Raw genomic sequence first — 14,581 nt, 5'->3', positions numbered from 1 at the left:
CTTGAGTGTGTCCCTCAGCACGTAGTCCTGGACCTTGGAATGTGCCAGTCTGCAACACTCAGTTGATGACAATTCTCTGCACTGGAAGAGCAACAAGTTTCTGGCAGATCAAAGCGTGTCTTTTACCAAGTTGATAATCCACCAGCAGCAATTGATGTTTGTCTGGGTATGCGTCACTAGGAACAGCCTGTAGAGCACAGAGTCCTGCGTCACAGAACTGCTCGGGATGAACCTTGACAAATACCACTGCACCTCTCTCTCCAGACAATCTTTGCAAAGACACATTCCACAAGGAGGCGGACAACGGCCTCCTCCCCACCACAGTCACCTGAAGGGCAGTGTGCTGAGGGAGTGTTCAGGTGTGTGGGAAGGATCTGCCATTCTCACCAGCAGACAAGCTAGGTCTTGGTGCTTGTTTGAAAGTTTTGGTGATGTGCTATTCTGTCAAATGACTGACAGTCTGCTCAGGGAACCATCCTACAGAATCCATCATCTTCTTTACCCTCAGAGCCTCGAAGATGTTATATTGAGACCACTGACTGATGGACTTGTAACCAGAGGTATTTCTCTGCATAAAGGGGGAAGGTTGCTGTCCAAGACCATTCAGCCATAGTGCACTGAAGAGCTGGAAATGATCCGTAACCCCTCTGGCTACATAGTGTGTGCTGAATGTATCCAGTAAACATTATGCATATTACAATTGTATTGAAGCACCTCAGAGTGCAACATGATCTAAGTTAAAAAAAAGTGGAATATCATTACACCTACTACAATGAGCCTTTTGAAATGTTGTTCTAATTTTTTTTTAGATGTTTTTTGAATAAAGTATATTTTTACAAAGAACAAAATTCTGGCTAGGATTTCCCCAATGAATTGGGCATCGGGCCTAAAACGGGATTCCTGCCAGGTGGTAAACCCATTGTGATGCTCCCAGCCTGCCCCATCAGCGGAGTAGACTCGAAGGGCTGAGTGGCCTACTCCTGCGTCTATTTGTATGTTTCTATCATGCATAAAAGAATAATGTGCATTTATAGAGTGCCTTTCATGATGGCCTTTCATGATGCCATATATCCCGAGACACTTGGCAGCTGATGCATTGTTTTTGAAGTGGAGTCACTTTTTTGATCTAGGCAAATGTGGCAGCGCATTTGCACATAGCACGATCCTGCAAAACAGCACCGTGAGAATAATTAAATACTTTATTCTGAGGTGTTGGTGATGGGATAAATATTGGCCAGGGCACTGGCAAATTATGCCATGGGATTTTTACATCTGCCTGTACAGGCAGGTATGGTTTGACCTTAATATCTCCTCGGGAATGTAGTAACTCAGACAATGCAACATTCCTTCAGTTAGGGTGGTCAAATGTCCAGTTTTATAGTCTGGCCACTGCCTGGTTTCACTTCCAATATTTCGACCCTTAGGCCACTTACCTCGGTGAAGCACTGACCGGCACCTGCGCTCATTCCTATTCCCTTCTGCGGCTGCCTTGATGTGATGGGAACACAAAGGTCAGGTATGTTTTCATATTTTTATCCTAACCTCCCTTTTGTTGTTTGTAACAGCGTGGAATCCTCAGAATGATGATGTCCACATGTGCTACAAAGATGTCCAGTTGTGGTTGTCTCTCCTGCATGGACCATCCTGCCTGCATTACTGGACTGGAATATTTGCTCGACATTCTGGAGCTGAACCCATGAGAAACAGTCACCACCGAGCCACGTTGATACATAAATAGATTCAGCAATGATTGTGTTGAAACATTAGGGCCCAGAATATTGATGCCTATTCTGACAGACTTTGACTATAACTTTCTCTGGAATCCACCAGAGGCATTGCAAGCTAGGCCAGGGTGGTGAATGTCCCAGCTAATGTTGGAGTGTCCATTCTGTATCTCCATCCCACGCCCTCGTGGTGCGGGCGTGGGATGGAGATACAGAACTGCTCCAAACAAGTCCATTGTCAAGGAAGTGTTGGGTTGGGTGGGATGGGATGGGATGGAGTGGGATGGATGTTCGGGTCCTATTTTGGAAGTTTCCCCTTTACCAGCCCTCAGCGAGAATATGTTGAGATGTTAAACCAAGTTGTGTCTCCCATGTGGAAGCAAGCGATTGCACAGAATTGTTTGCAAGCAGCAGGGCATCTCTCCTGGTATCCTGGCCAATTATTAATTACCTTTCAATCATTGTCACTAAAATAGATTATCTGGCCTTTGCTTAGTTCTGTTTGGTGGATCCTTGCTCTGCACAAGTTGGTCACTGCATTTCCTGCAACAATGAATATCAGGAAAGTGCTTTATTCACTGTGAGGTTCTGAATGGCGCTGTGTAACTTCATTCTATAATATTGATATAAAGCTTCTCGATGCACTGTAGTTCCCCTCTGAGCTGTGACCCAAAGGTGACTGCGCACAAGGCAACAACCCCTTTTAATTACCACATGTGCCAGAGCGGTGCACTTAAAGAAACAGCCTAGGCACTTAAAAATATATAGGAAGATTGGAAAGCAAAGTGAGATGGAAAGTTTGATCTCCATTATCAGTGTGTAGGCAATTGTGTTCTATTATCCTTGAGAAACCTTTCTACGCAGTGAGTGGTGTTCATCTGGAATGCAGTGCCTTCTGTGCTGTAACTGTTCTATGATTCTCTCTGACACAAGTGTATCCGTTTCAGCCTTGGGACCAGCTATTCTTTAAGATTCCAGTTTTTCGATTATCCGGTGCAAACTCTGCAGAGAATGACACTTAAAATTGTGGAATGATATGGCCCAGAAAAAGTTCATTCAGCCCATGGTGCCTGTGCTAGCTCTTTGGCTCATTCCCATTGGCTCTCACCCCACAGCCCCGCAAATCATTCCCTTGCAGGTATTTATTCAATTTCCTTTTGAATGTCACAAGGAAATCTATTCACATCGCCTTTCAGACCAAAACCACTCGGGACGTAAAACCATCCACACCAGGTCCCTGATTCTTTTGCCAATCACCGTGATCAATGACCTCTGGTCATCAACGCTTCTGCCCCCGGAAACACTTCCGCTTTAATCATTCTATCAAAATCCCTTGTTAAATGTCCTTTAGGCCCTCTCTGCTCTAAGGGGAAGCACAACATTTCTTCTCGAGATATCTGAAGTCCTTCATTTCTGGTATTGTTGTAGTAAGTACCTTTTGCACCCTCCACCCATGACAACCTCCCTAACCTCCTACCTGCAGTCTGACACAATACTCCATCTCTGGTCTAAGGTTTAGCATCACACCCTTGCTTTTTTGTACTCCATGCCCTTATTTATAGTCAAAGGATGTCGTATTCGTTAGCAACTGTTGCAACTTAACCTGAAACCTTCAAGGACACCCTCAGTTTTCTGTTATTGCATCCCTTTTGAAAGTGCACCATCACATCACACCTCTCTCTGTTAAATGTGTTGCTGCCATGTGTCTGCCTATTTCACCATTGACCTTCTGAAGTCTGTTGCAATCCTCACTGTATGCTACATTTTTGAGCATCATCTCATCTGCAAGCTTTGAAATGATGCCTGTACACCCATGTGATTAATATATAAGTATATATTAAATGCACCAATGCACCCATTTTCTTTTATCTTAGGTGAGTGGAGACTGCCCATCTCTCCATATGTCTGGCAGCTAGTCAGAGTATTTGCTTGTTTCTCTGGCAGCTGCAAAAACATGCCAGACTTGTCCAAAAGGAACATCTGCCAGTGCACCACCCAAGCATAAGATTAAATCATTTCTTCCTTCTGAAGTCGAATAAGCTAGGCCTCAGACTGAAGGTTCACAGAGCGGAGGACAATGTCCATGAAGTCTGTCCTCTCCTGGCTGGTTGGCAGCCATGGTCCAGCCCCGAGCATTGTGTTCCAACCCAGGCAAAGCAGGTAGTCTCTCATGCCCTCCTCTCCCCTTTCAATGCTTTGAACATAAATTAAGCAAACGTTTCCTCCAAGCAAAATGCATCTAAATTATCCTGGTTAATTATAGGTCCCAGCACGAAATAACATGGCTGCGTTGTTAAGTTTTGCTTCATTACATGCATTTTGTCACTCCCTCAATATATCATTAGGATGTGAATTTGCTGCCAAGAGCTATCGGCTGTTATAGTGCGTGACACTGATTCATTACTCAGGGAAATACATGTCTGAAGGTCACGCAATGAGTTAAGGCGCCCTGAAGGTCACTGGTCACTACAGAAAAGACGCTGAATGTCTCAGCTTCCTGAGATTCACCAGCCAGCCTCAGCCACAATTGACCTCAGCACCCCTGGGCTAGGGAAGAGGGAATGAGACAGGGTTCTCGCTTCCGCTGACATCACAGTGCATCAGGCTATAAATTGCACGTGTGTGAACAATAAGGGACTGCACGCTGGAGCTTGCTCTGATTTAGTCAGGGGAATGAAGGATGAGACTCAGTGTGATTTCGTTCATGTTGCTCACTGAACGGCAGATATACTTCAGTACAATTGGAGTGTAGCCGATGGGAGAGGGCCGCCATGACCTAAATCCCTTGTATAATCTGCCCAATGTCAGTGAAGCTTTGTAGGCAGCACGCTGGCACAGTGGTTAGCACTGCTGCCTCACAGCACCAGGGACCGGGTTCGATTCTCGGCTTGGGTCACTGTCTGCGTGGTGTCTGCATGTTCTCCCCATGTTGGCGTGGGTTTCCTCCGAGTGCTCAGGTTTCCTCCCACAGTCTGAAAGGTGTGCTGGTTAGGACCATGCTAAATTCTCCCTCAGTGTACCCAAACGGGCGCCAGAGTGTGGCGACGAGGGAATTTTCACAGTAACTTCATTGCAGTGTTAATGTAAGCCTAGTTGTGACACTAATAAACTTAAACTTAGGTTTGTGGTGCCTGGGAGGCAGGTTTAGAAAAAGGAAAGTCTCCAATCTGGATTCAGCATGACTGAAACTTGCAGTGACTGGAGAGTCACTCTCGCTGGACGAGGAGTGTGGGAAATCTCAACATGGCATTCAAGCGCTGAGTGTGGCTGAGGAAGTGACGTAATGCAAGGTGCCCCCCCCCCACCGGGGCTGCTCGATGACAAAGAGGTTTGGTAATGATGTTGCTCACTAATGGAAGTGTGAACAGGGAGGATTAAACAGGGCCTGTTAGATTTACCAGTCACTGTTTATTCTGGTTTATCTGGTCAGTGAATCTGTATTGATTCCAGCTCAGCCTGGCTCCACACTGTAGAGCAAGTATCTGCTTTACCAAGCACCTCCACTGGGTGTGATCCTGAGCTCCACATCACTCCACTGAAATTCCTTATCCTACTCACTCTGACTTTTGTCCTTTCATACCATTGCAATGAAGTTCAGCACAAGCTTTCTCCCATGCCTTGTGCGATCCCCACCACCCCTCTGCTCACTGAACACACATTTTAATTCCTGCTCCAGTAAGACGTCAGATCCTTCTTTCGTGGTGAAATCCGTCCATCCCGCACTCCTCATGATCTGAACTCAGAAGTGTGAGGGGCGGCTCAGCAAATCTGGTTCCGTATGAGTGCTGCTGAACTGGGAGTGTGAATCCAGTCTGTTCCCTGAAAGCAGCAGTGTATTTGGAGCTTGTCAGACAATTAATGGATCAAATTACATATTTCACTAACGTGGAATTACTGTAATCCTGTATCAGAAAGGATCAGATTACATATTCCAGACAAACTGTTAAGTGTCCCTTGTCTTTTTTTTATTCATTCGTGGGGCATCACTGGCTTGCCAGCATTTATTGCCCATTCCTAGTTGCCCTTGGAGGGCAATTGAGAGTCAACTACATTGCTGTGGCTCTGGAGTCACATGTAAGCCTCCAGGTAAGGATGGCAAATTCCCTTCCCCAAAGGACAGTAGTGAACCAGATTAGTTTTTCTGACAACTAACAATGGTTTTATGGTCATCAGTAGATTCTTAATTCCAGATATTTTTTACTCAATTCAAATTCCCCCATTTGCCATGGTGGGATTCAAAGCCAAATCCCCAGAACATTAGCTGAGTTTCTGGATTAATAGTTTAGTGATAATACTAATGGACCACTGTCTTCGCACTCTTCCAAGGTGGGCCAATTATAAATCAAGCCAAACCAATTTAGGGTTCAAATAAATAAGCCTTAAAAGATGACACCACTGATAATCCAGCACTCCCTCAATACTGTATTGGTGCGTCAGCTCGGGTTATAAGTTCCTGGGGTGCAATTCAAACCAGCAAACCTCTACCTAAGTGTCAGTTTTTCTATATGAGCCATGGCTAAAAAAAATCAAAGCACAAGGCTGAGAACTGGTCACATGATGGAAGTCGCTTGAAGCATTGTAACTGTACTCCATCAATGTAGGAGAGAAGTGAATTGACAAGAAACAAACTGAGATGGTTTGACCTTGGGAAAAAGTCTGATAACAGATCAGAATCTCACAATAAGGGTAACGAAACAATAATAAGGAATATGAAGTTTAGCTGATTGTTTGCTTCTGTGCCTGGGACGACAGTGGAGTATTGGGATTGTCACTGGGTTAGAGCCAGGCTAATGCACTGGGGATATGGGTTCAAATCCCACCATTAAATTTGATAAATAAAACCTCAAATTGACTGTGATAACTGCCACTAATTGGCTCACTAATGTCCTTAATGGAAGGAAATCTGCAATCCTTGCCTGGTCTGGTTACATGTGACTCCAGAGCCACATCAATGTGGTTGACTCTTAACTACCTGTTGAAATGGCCTAGCCAGCCACTCAGTTCCACGGCAATTAAGAATGGACAGCAAATACTGGCCCAGCCAGCGACACCTAGATCCCATCAAAGAATAAAAAACATTACTGTTACCCTATTTGAACACTTTTTGGAGTGTAGTCACTGCTGTAATATAGGAAATGCAGCAGCAAATATGTGCACAGCAAGTAGCAATGTAATAAATGACCAGATCATCTGTTTTAGATGCTGGTAGAGGGATTTGCAGCTGCATTTTCAAATTAGCAGTTGTCCTCCATTCTCCATATTTCTGTAGCTACCAATCAGCTTAATTACATCCTCATGTCCACCCTTGAAGCCTTTGTTCCCATTAAAGCCATTTCCTACCCTGTCCATTCCCCTGGTATAATCCTTATGCCTGCTCCCTTATGTCCAATAGACACAGACCTGAATGTTTATGGTGTATAATTGGTAACTTCCACCCCAAACAAGGGCCAGGCAATGATCAGTTCTACCACAAGAGTATTTAATCACCTTCCCTTGACATTCAATTGAATTACAATCATTGAATCACTCAAAATTAACATCCTTGGATTCACCAATGGCCAGAAAGTTAACTGAACCAACTAAATACACAATGTGGCAACAAGAACAGGTCGGAGGCCAGGAATTTTGTGGCGTGTAACTCATCTCCTAACTCTTCACAACCTGTTCACCATCTATACAAAAGTCAGGAGTGTGGCAAAATACTCTACACTTGCCTGGATGAGTGCAGTTCTATCACTCAAGATGCGCGGCACTATCTAGGGCAAAGCGGCCCTTTTGATTGGGACCCCATCCACCATCATAAATATTCATTCCTTCCACAACTGATACACAGTGGCAGCAGTGTGTACCATATACAAGATGCAGTGTAGCAACTCACCAAATGGCCTGTGACCTCTACTATCTAGAAGGACAAGAGCAGCAGACACATGGGAACACCGCCACCTGGAGGTTCCCCTCCAAGTCACTCACTATCCTGACATGGAAATATATTGCTGTTCCTTCACTGTTGCTGGGTGAATATCCAGGAATTCCCTTTCTAACACTACAGTGGGTGTACCTACATCACATTGACTACAGTGATTTACGAAGGCAGCTCACCAACACCTTCTTAAGGGCAACTGGGGATGGGCAATAAATGCTGGTCTAGCCAATGATGCTCAAATACCATGAACAAATTTTAAAGAGCAATTAATCAGATCATGTAAAGTTGAGTCCGACTCCCCTCTGTCAAATCTGCTCACTATTCCAGGTACATTCTGGAATACAAAGATAATCACTGACTTTTCTCCACTACAGGCCATCTTCTTAAATCCCTCTTCCTTACCACTTCCACCCTCACCTCCAATAACAATTGTGATGGACTTCCTTACCACCAAGGTGGAGACCATCAACCAGCTCTGCCACGTCCCTCCCTTCCCCTAATCCATTGGGCCACACTTCCCCCAAGATTTCCCCTTCCCTAGGCCCTAACTTGCAACTTCCTCTAGATTCTCTCCAAGTTTTCTTATCTATGCTCTCTCAATCTTCGTCTGTCCAAACCTTATTTCCTGCTCCCCATGTTAGCCACTACCATTAGCACTTCCCCCTTCTCATATACTATCCATTCCATTCCCAATCTGCCATCAACACCTCTTGAAAAGCCCACCCTATTCTTGCCAATTACTTCCCCACCTCCAACCTTTCCAAAAGTCCTTGTTACCTCCTGAATCCATGCTCAGCTTTCCCTCTCTGTCACAGTACTGAAGTGGCTTTTATCAAAGTCACAGGAGACATCCTCTGTGACTGTGACAAAAGTAAACTTTCCCTCTTTGTCTTTCTCCAGCTGTCTGCAACCTTTTGACATGGCTGCCTACACCATCCTCCTCCAACACCTCTCCACTGCTGGGTGGAACCGTTCTCTATTGGTTCCATTCTTGAGTATCTAATTGTAGCCAGAAAGTCTCCAGCTTCTCTTTCTGATCTGGTCTATCCCGGCCCTACTCCTGCAGGCAGTCCTCAACTTTAAAATGTCCAAGTTACAATGAATGGCACTGACAATGTTTATAAATGGACACTTTGGGCGGAATTCTCCCATCCCGCCGATGGTGGGTTGGTGTCAGGTGGGCATAGTGAATTTGGCGGGAGCCAAAATACTGGAAACTCGCTGGCGTAAAATTATGTTCCAATTCTCCCAATGTCGGGTTAATAGTGGATTGGTCTTCCTGCAGTCTGGTGGCATTTGCAACACATCAATGCTGATTAAGAGAAATGCCCACTGATGTCCCGCCTCATCTTCCAACCTTGTGTCATGCCAGCAGGAAGTCACAGTTGGCGTCAAACCCATTTGCTAAAATGTTGCATGCACAAGGTGGTCCTCAGTTTTCCAGAGACTTCAGGGTGAGTGTAACATCTTTCTGCTGTAGCACCGCACTGTTCCTGATGTGCTGAACACCATCCTGCCAGGGCAGACCGATTCCTGGTCTTCATGGTCAGCACCGTGCTACTGGACCCATGGATCTTCCTGTGTCACTGTCTCAGATCAGTACTGTGCCTGGAGTTGGGGAGTACAGGGATCTCTATCCTTTCTGGTGTCACACACCAGTGTCTATCTGGGCAGCACTGTGCTACGGGACTCATGATGTGGAGATGCCGGTGTACCAACACCGGCATCTCCACATCATGACTGCCATCGACACCACAAACTGCCGGCTCCAAGTGGAGAGGATCTCCAAGAAGATCGCGCATATCGATACGGGACTCATGCAGACACTGCAAAAAAGGTCTGAAGTTTGACTGGGGTTGGAGTGCGAGGTGAGGTGGGAGGGGGGTGCGGTTGGGGGATGAGGGGATTGGCCACCTGAGAAAGACAAGGGGGTGCAATGTGCAAGGAGGGCTGTGCAAGGAGGGAGCGGGGGTGGGGGGGGGGATGTGGGAGATGGCGGGGAAGGGTGAGGGATCGTGATGGCTGGATGTGGATGAGGAAGATGAATAATAGAAGGCAGAGGGAAAACCAAGGGAAGGAAGCTGGACACTGACAAGGCTGCAATGAAAAACTCAAACAAGCCGGTCAAAGGGATAGCACATTGTTCACTGGAAGGGGATGGATGAAGACTCCGGATGAGGTGGGTGGAGGCCCAAGTGGGGCATGGGCTTACCTTTCTTTTGTATAATGAGTTTATTACTGCATGTTTTTATTTAACAAGGCATGATGCTATTTAATACCGTGAAACGTGAACCTCGCAGGTGATGGGCTCGGGGGGAGGGCGGTTGAAACAGTGGTTGTACATTTCTATAGCTGCAGGTGGTTTTATTATTGAGCAGAGAGAGGAATGAAAATAGATTGAATGACGTAAATCAGAATATGTGTGATGTCTGTGGGTGAGTATATGTTTGTATGTGTATATATATATATGAGTTTGGGAGTATGTGGAGGGTATGTGGGGAGTGTGTGTGTGCATGGGATGTGTATGTTTTTGTTGGGTGTGTGTGTGTGGTATGTGCGTGGGTGTGCTGGGGCGGTGAGTGTGTGCATGTGTGCGCGCATGGGGGGGCGCGGTGAGAGGGAATTTGTGTATGTGTATTGGTGTGCCTGTGTGTGGGGTGCATATGTGTCCGTGTGTGTATATATATATATATTATATATATGTATATGTTTAAAGTTTATTTATTTGTCACAAGTAGGCTTACATTAATACTGCAATGAAGTTTCTGTGAAAATCCCCTAGTCGCCACACTCAGGTACCTGTTCAGGTACACGGAGGGAGAATTTAGCATGGCCGATCCATCTAACCAGCACGTCTCACGGACTGTGGGAGGAAAGCAGAGCACCCGGAGGAAACCCATGCAGATACGGGGAGAACTTGCAGACTTCGCACAGGCAGTGACTCAAGCCGGGTCCACTGTGAGGCAGCAGTGCTAATCACTGTGTTATCATGCCGCCCTGTGTGTGCGCGCATGTGTGTTTGCGTATATGTCTGTGTGTGTGTCTCCCTCTGTGTGTATGTGTGTGTGTGTTGTGTGTATACTCCACGGTGGATTTTCCTGCGCCAGATGTGGTGGCGCATTGGCCGCTGGTGAGAAACCCTGGTCCTGCCTAAGTCTATGAGCTTTTGCGTTGCTCACCTGAACCCCTGCCAGGAACACACCGCCAGGGGCCGACTTTGGTGGGACTGGAAGATCCCATTGGCGGGAGGGGAGGGGCTTCATTTTAGAAAGAATTCACATAATGGCTCCAGGTGGAGGATCATCTATGAGTCCTGAACTGGAAGCAGAACGGTGTGAAACTTGACTCTCCACCAAAACCTGAAGAAAGATCAGGAAGCCTTAATGCATCAGTTGTGACTTGAACTATGGGTGTGGCTTAAAGAACAAAAAATAGACTCAGTTGTTATTTTGCCAAGTGTGCATATTTTTTAAAGTTGTGTAGTTCATGTATCTGGAAATGGTTTATTAAAAATCATATATTGAGAGGAACTTGTAATTAGGAAAGACAGACATCACGATCACATGTTTGGTGATGTTATGACACTCTGGGCATGCCCGTAGCATATGAATACATTCCTGTGACAGTATCAGACATGCTGACTTGGATCCAGCTGTGTTTTGTTACAAGTTGAATTACTGTCTAGTCACACCATCTATGGTTTGTGAGACACTTTAATTTTTTCTGAACACAGTTTTTGTTGCACTCACTGCACAGGTATTCCACCTGCCTTTATGTCTACCCCTAATGACAGTTGTTCCTTTGCCCACTCCCCCACCCCCCCCATCGTATCCTCTCCCGAGGCTGGTGGTGGGCACTGGGCAGTGTGCCAGCCCACCTACCGACTAGAGCTACTGCCTCATTGAGACCCACCCCTGCAGATTTGTCTGCATTAAAAGAACACTCAGTACCCGGCAACCCACCTCGGAGAAAACATCGCGACCTGGCAGGAGTGCTAATCAGGCAGACGATCGGAACACATGCTGCAGCAGCCGGGCTTGGCACAGTGCTCAGCTGTCTGGCTCAGGCAGTGAGGTAATGTCTGACTATGCTGCCAAGCTGCAGAGATAGTCAGACACTCCCTATACTGACACATCCTCAGATGTTATAATGAGAAAATCTCGCCGAAGTTTCTCTGCGTCATTTAACTAGCTGCTGGGCCCAAGTGTATGAACTAATTCTGCAACCACAGAGTAACTCCAGAAACACTTGGCACTGCAATCGTTCTCATTAATTCTGCTGCAATAAGAATTATTCCACCCGAGGAGAGACAATAAATAACACACTGCATAGAGTTTATATAACAAACAGGGTATAGTTTATACAAAAACACGGAGCACAGTTTACATAAAACACAGAGTAAAGTTTATATAAAACACAGGCTACAGCTTATTTAAATACAGGATTCGAATTTATAAAATACAGCGCAGATTACTTAAACAGAGGGTACAGTTTATGTAAAACACAGCCTAGATCTCATAATAACACAATGTGCAATTCACATAAAATATAGGATTCAGTCTACGTAAATGCCCTTTGAAATGTCTGAGAGGTCACTCAGTTGAAGGGCAATTAGGGATGGGCAAAAAATGCTGACCCAGCCAGTGACACCCACATCCATCAAAGAATAAAAACAAAGGGTATAGTAACACACAGGATGCAGTCTCGGTAACACACAGGACAGAGTAACACACAGGACAGAGTCTAGGTAACAAGCAAGGTACAGTAAAACGCAGGATACAGTCTAGATAACACACGGTATACAGTCTAAATGACGCATCGGGGAAAAGTCTAGGTAACACACAGGATAGTCCAGATAATATTTGTATTTGTACCTGATTTATATAGGTATCTATATGAATATAGGTATAGGTATCTATGTTTCTATGATTCCATTGGGCCAAGTGCTGGCAGATGGGATTAGGTGGGATTTCAGGTGTTTCTAATTTGTTGGTGTGGACTCAATGGGCCGAAGGGCCTCTTCTGCACTGTATTATTCTATGATACAGTCGAGATAACACATGGAATACAGTCCAGAACAAAGAAAAGTACAGCACAGGAACAGGCCCTTTGGCCTTCCAAGCCTGCGCTGATCATGATGCCCTAAATAAAAAAAACTTTCTGCCCTTACTTGGTCTGTATCCTTCTATTTCCTCCCTATTCATATATCCATCCAGATGCCTCTTAAAAGTTGCTAATATGCCTGCTTCCAGCACATCCTCAAGCATGCACCACTCTCTGCGTGAAAAGCTTCCCCCACACATCTCCCTTAAACTTTCCCCCTCTCACCTTGAACCTGTGCCCCCTTGTAAGTGACACTTCCACCCTTGGAAAAAGCCTCTGTCTATCCACCCTGTCTATGCCGCTCATAATTTTGTAGACCTCTATCAGGTCTCCCTTCAGCCTCCGTCTTTCCAGTGAAAACAATCCTAGTTTATTCAACCTCTCCTCATAGTCAACACCCTCGAGACCAGACAACTTCCTTCTTTGCATTCTCTCCAAAACGCCCACGTATTTTTGATAGTATGGTGACCAGAACTGCACGCAATACTCCAACTGTGGTTTTATATAGCTGCAACATGATTTCCCAACTCCTGTACTCATGCCATATGCCTTCTTAATCATCTTGGCCATCTGTGTTCCCACTTTTAGGGAACTGTGGACCTGCATGCCCAGATCCCTCTGAATGTTAATGTTCCTAAGGGTTCTGCCATTCACAGTATAATTCACACCTAAATTTCTTAACTACTTTAGTGATTTTTAACTTATGAAAACAAGCCTGTAATTGATCAATTGGAATCCAAGCATGACAGTAGAGATGGTCAATATTGCGGTCTGTGTGTCTTGAGGTGAGCAAGCATGGAACTGCCCGATGAGCAACCAGATGTAGAAATCAGCCAATGATATGACTGCAGCACAGCACAGGCCAGTGCAGGACAGAACAAGTTACTCATTGATTGTAACTGTCTGCATTTCGCGGCCATGATATCAGACCAGCAAATGGTGGTCCCATTTGAAAAACAGAATTTAAACAAGAGAATATGGAAGAGGGACATATTTTTAGGATTATCTTGCTTCATCAGTTGTTCACAATCCATGGCAATTTAGATAGCTTTTCTTCTGCAATTTTTCTTCACAAAATCATCATTAACATCATTGTAGGTAAAATCCTGCATGGAAGCATTTTCAATCGTCAGTATTGTTGGACTTGTCAAATGTTCTTGACTCATCGTATTTCACAAATAATTTTTAACTCTTTCCAATACAGAGAAAGAACGTTCACCGGAAGCATTTGTGACAGCTGTTGTTAAAGATATTTTCAGATTGGTTTCCACATTTTGAAAGGTTGCCTGCATACTATCACCTATAAGTCTGTACAAATTAGCTGGTGACCTTCAAGCTCAGAGCTCATCATTATCGATGATGCGTGGGTTTCCTCCGGGTGCTCCGGTTTCCACCCACAGTCCAAAGATGTGCGGGTTAGGTTGATTGGCCAGGTTAAAAAATGTCCCTTAGAGTCCTGAGATGTGTAGGTTAGAGGGATTAGTGGGTAAATATGTGGGGGTAGGGCCTGGGTGGGATTGTGGTCGGTGCAGACTCGATGGGCCGAATGGCCTCCTTCTGCACTGTAGGGATTCTATGATTCTATGATTCTATGATGAAATTAATGAATTGTTTCACTTCATCTTCAAAAAGATTTGTGATTTTGTTCTCTCGGTAGGATTCAGTCAATTTCTTACTGCAGCGACTCTTAGCATTCTTGCCCAAACTTCTGCAAAGAGACACGGAAAATAATTCAACCATTTTCTTCAGAGATTCATTTCTACTCTGCAACTGCACCATTATTGTATCACAAATAACACTGACAGTCTTAACGATGATCTTCCCTTTACCT

Source organism: Mustelus asterias, chromosome 20 (genome assembly GCF_964213995.1).
Source record: "Mustelus asterias chromosome 20, sMusAst1.hap1.1, whole genome shotgun sequence".
Taxonomy (NCBI): domain Eukaryota; kingdom Metazoa; phylum Chordata; class Chondrichthyes; order Carcharhiniformes; family Triakidae; genus Mustelus; species Mustelus asterias.
Note: the sequence above shows the minus strand (reverse complement) of the source record.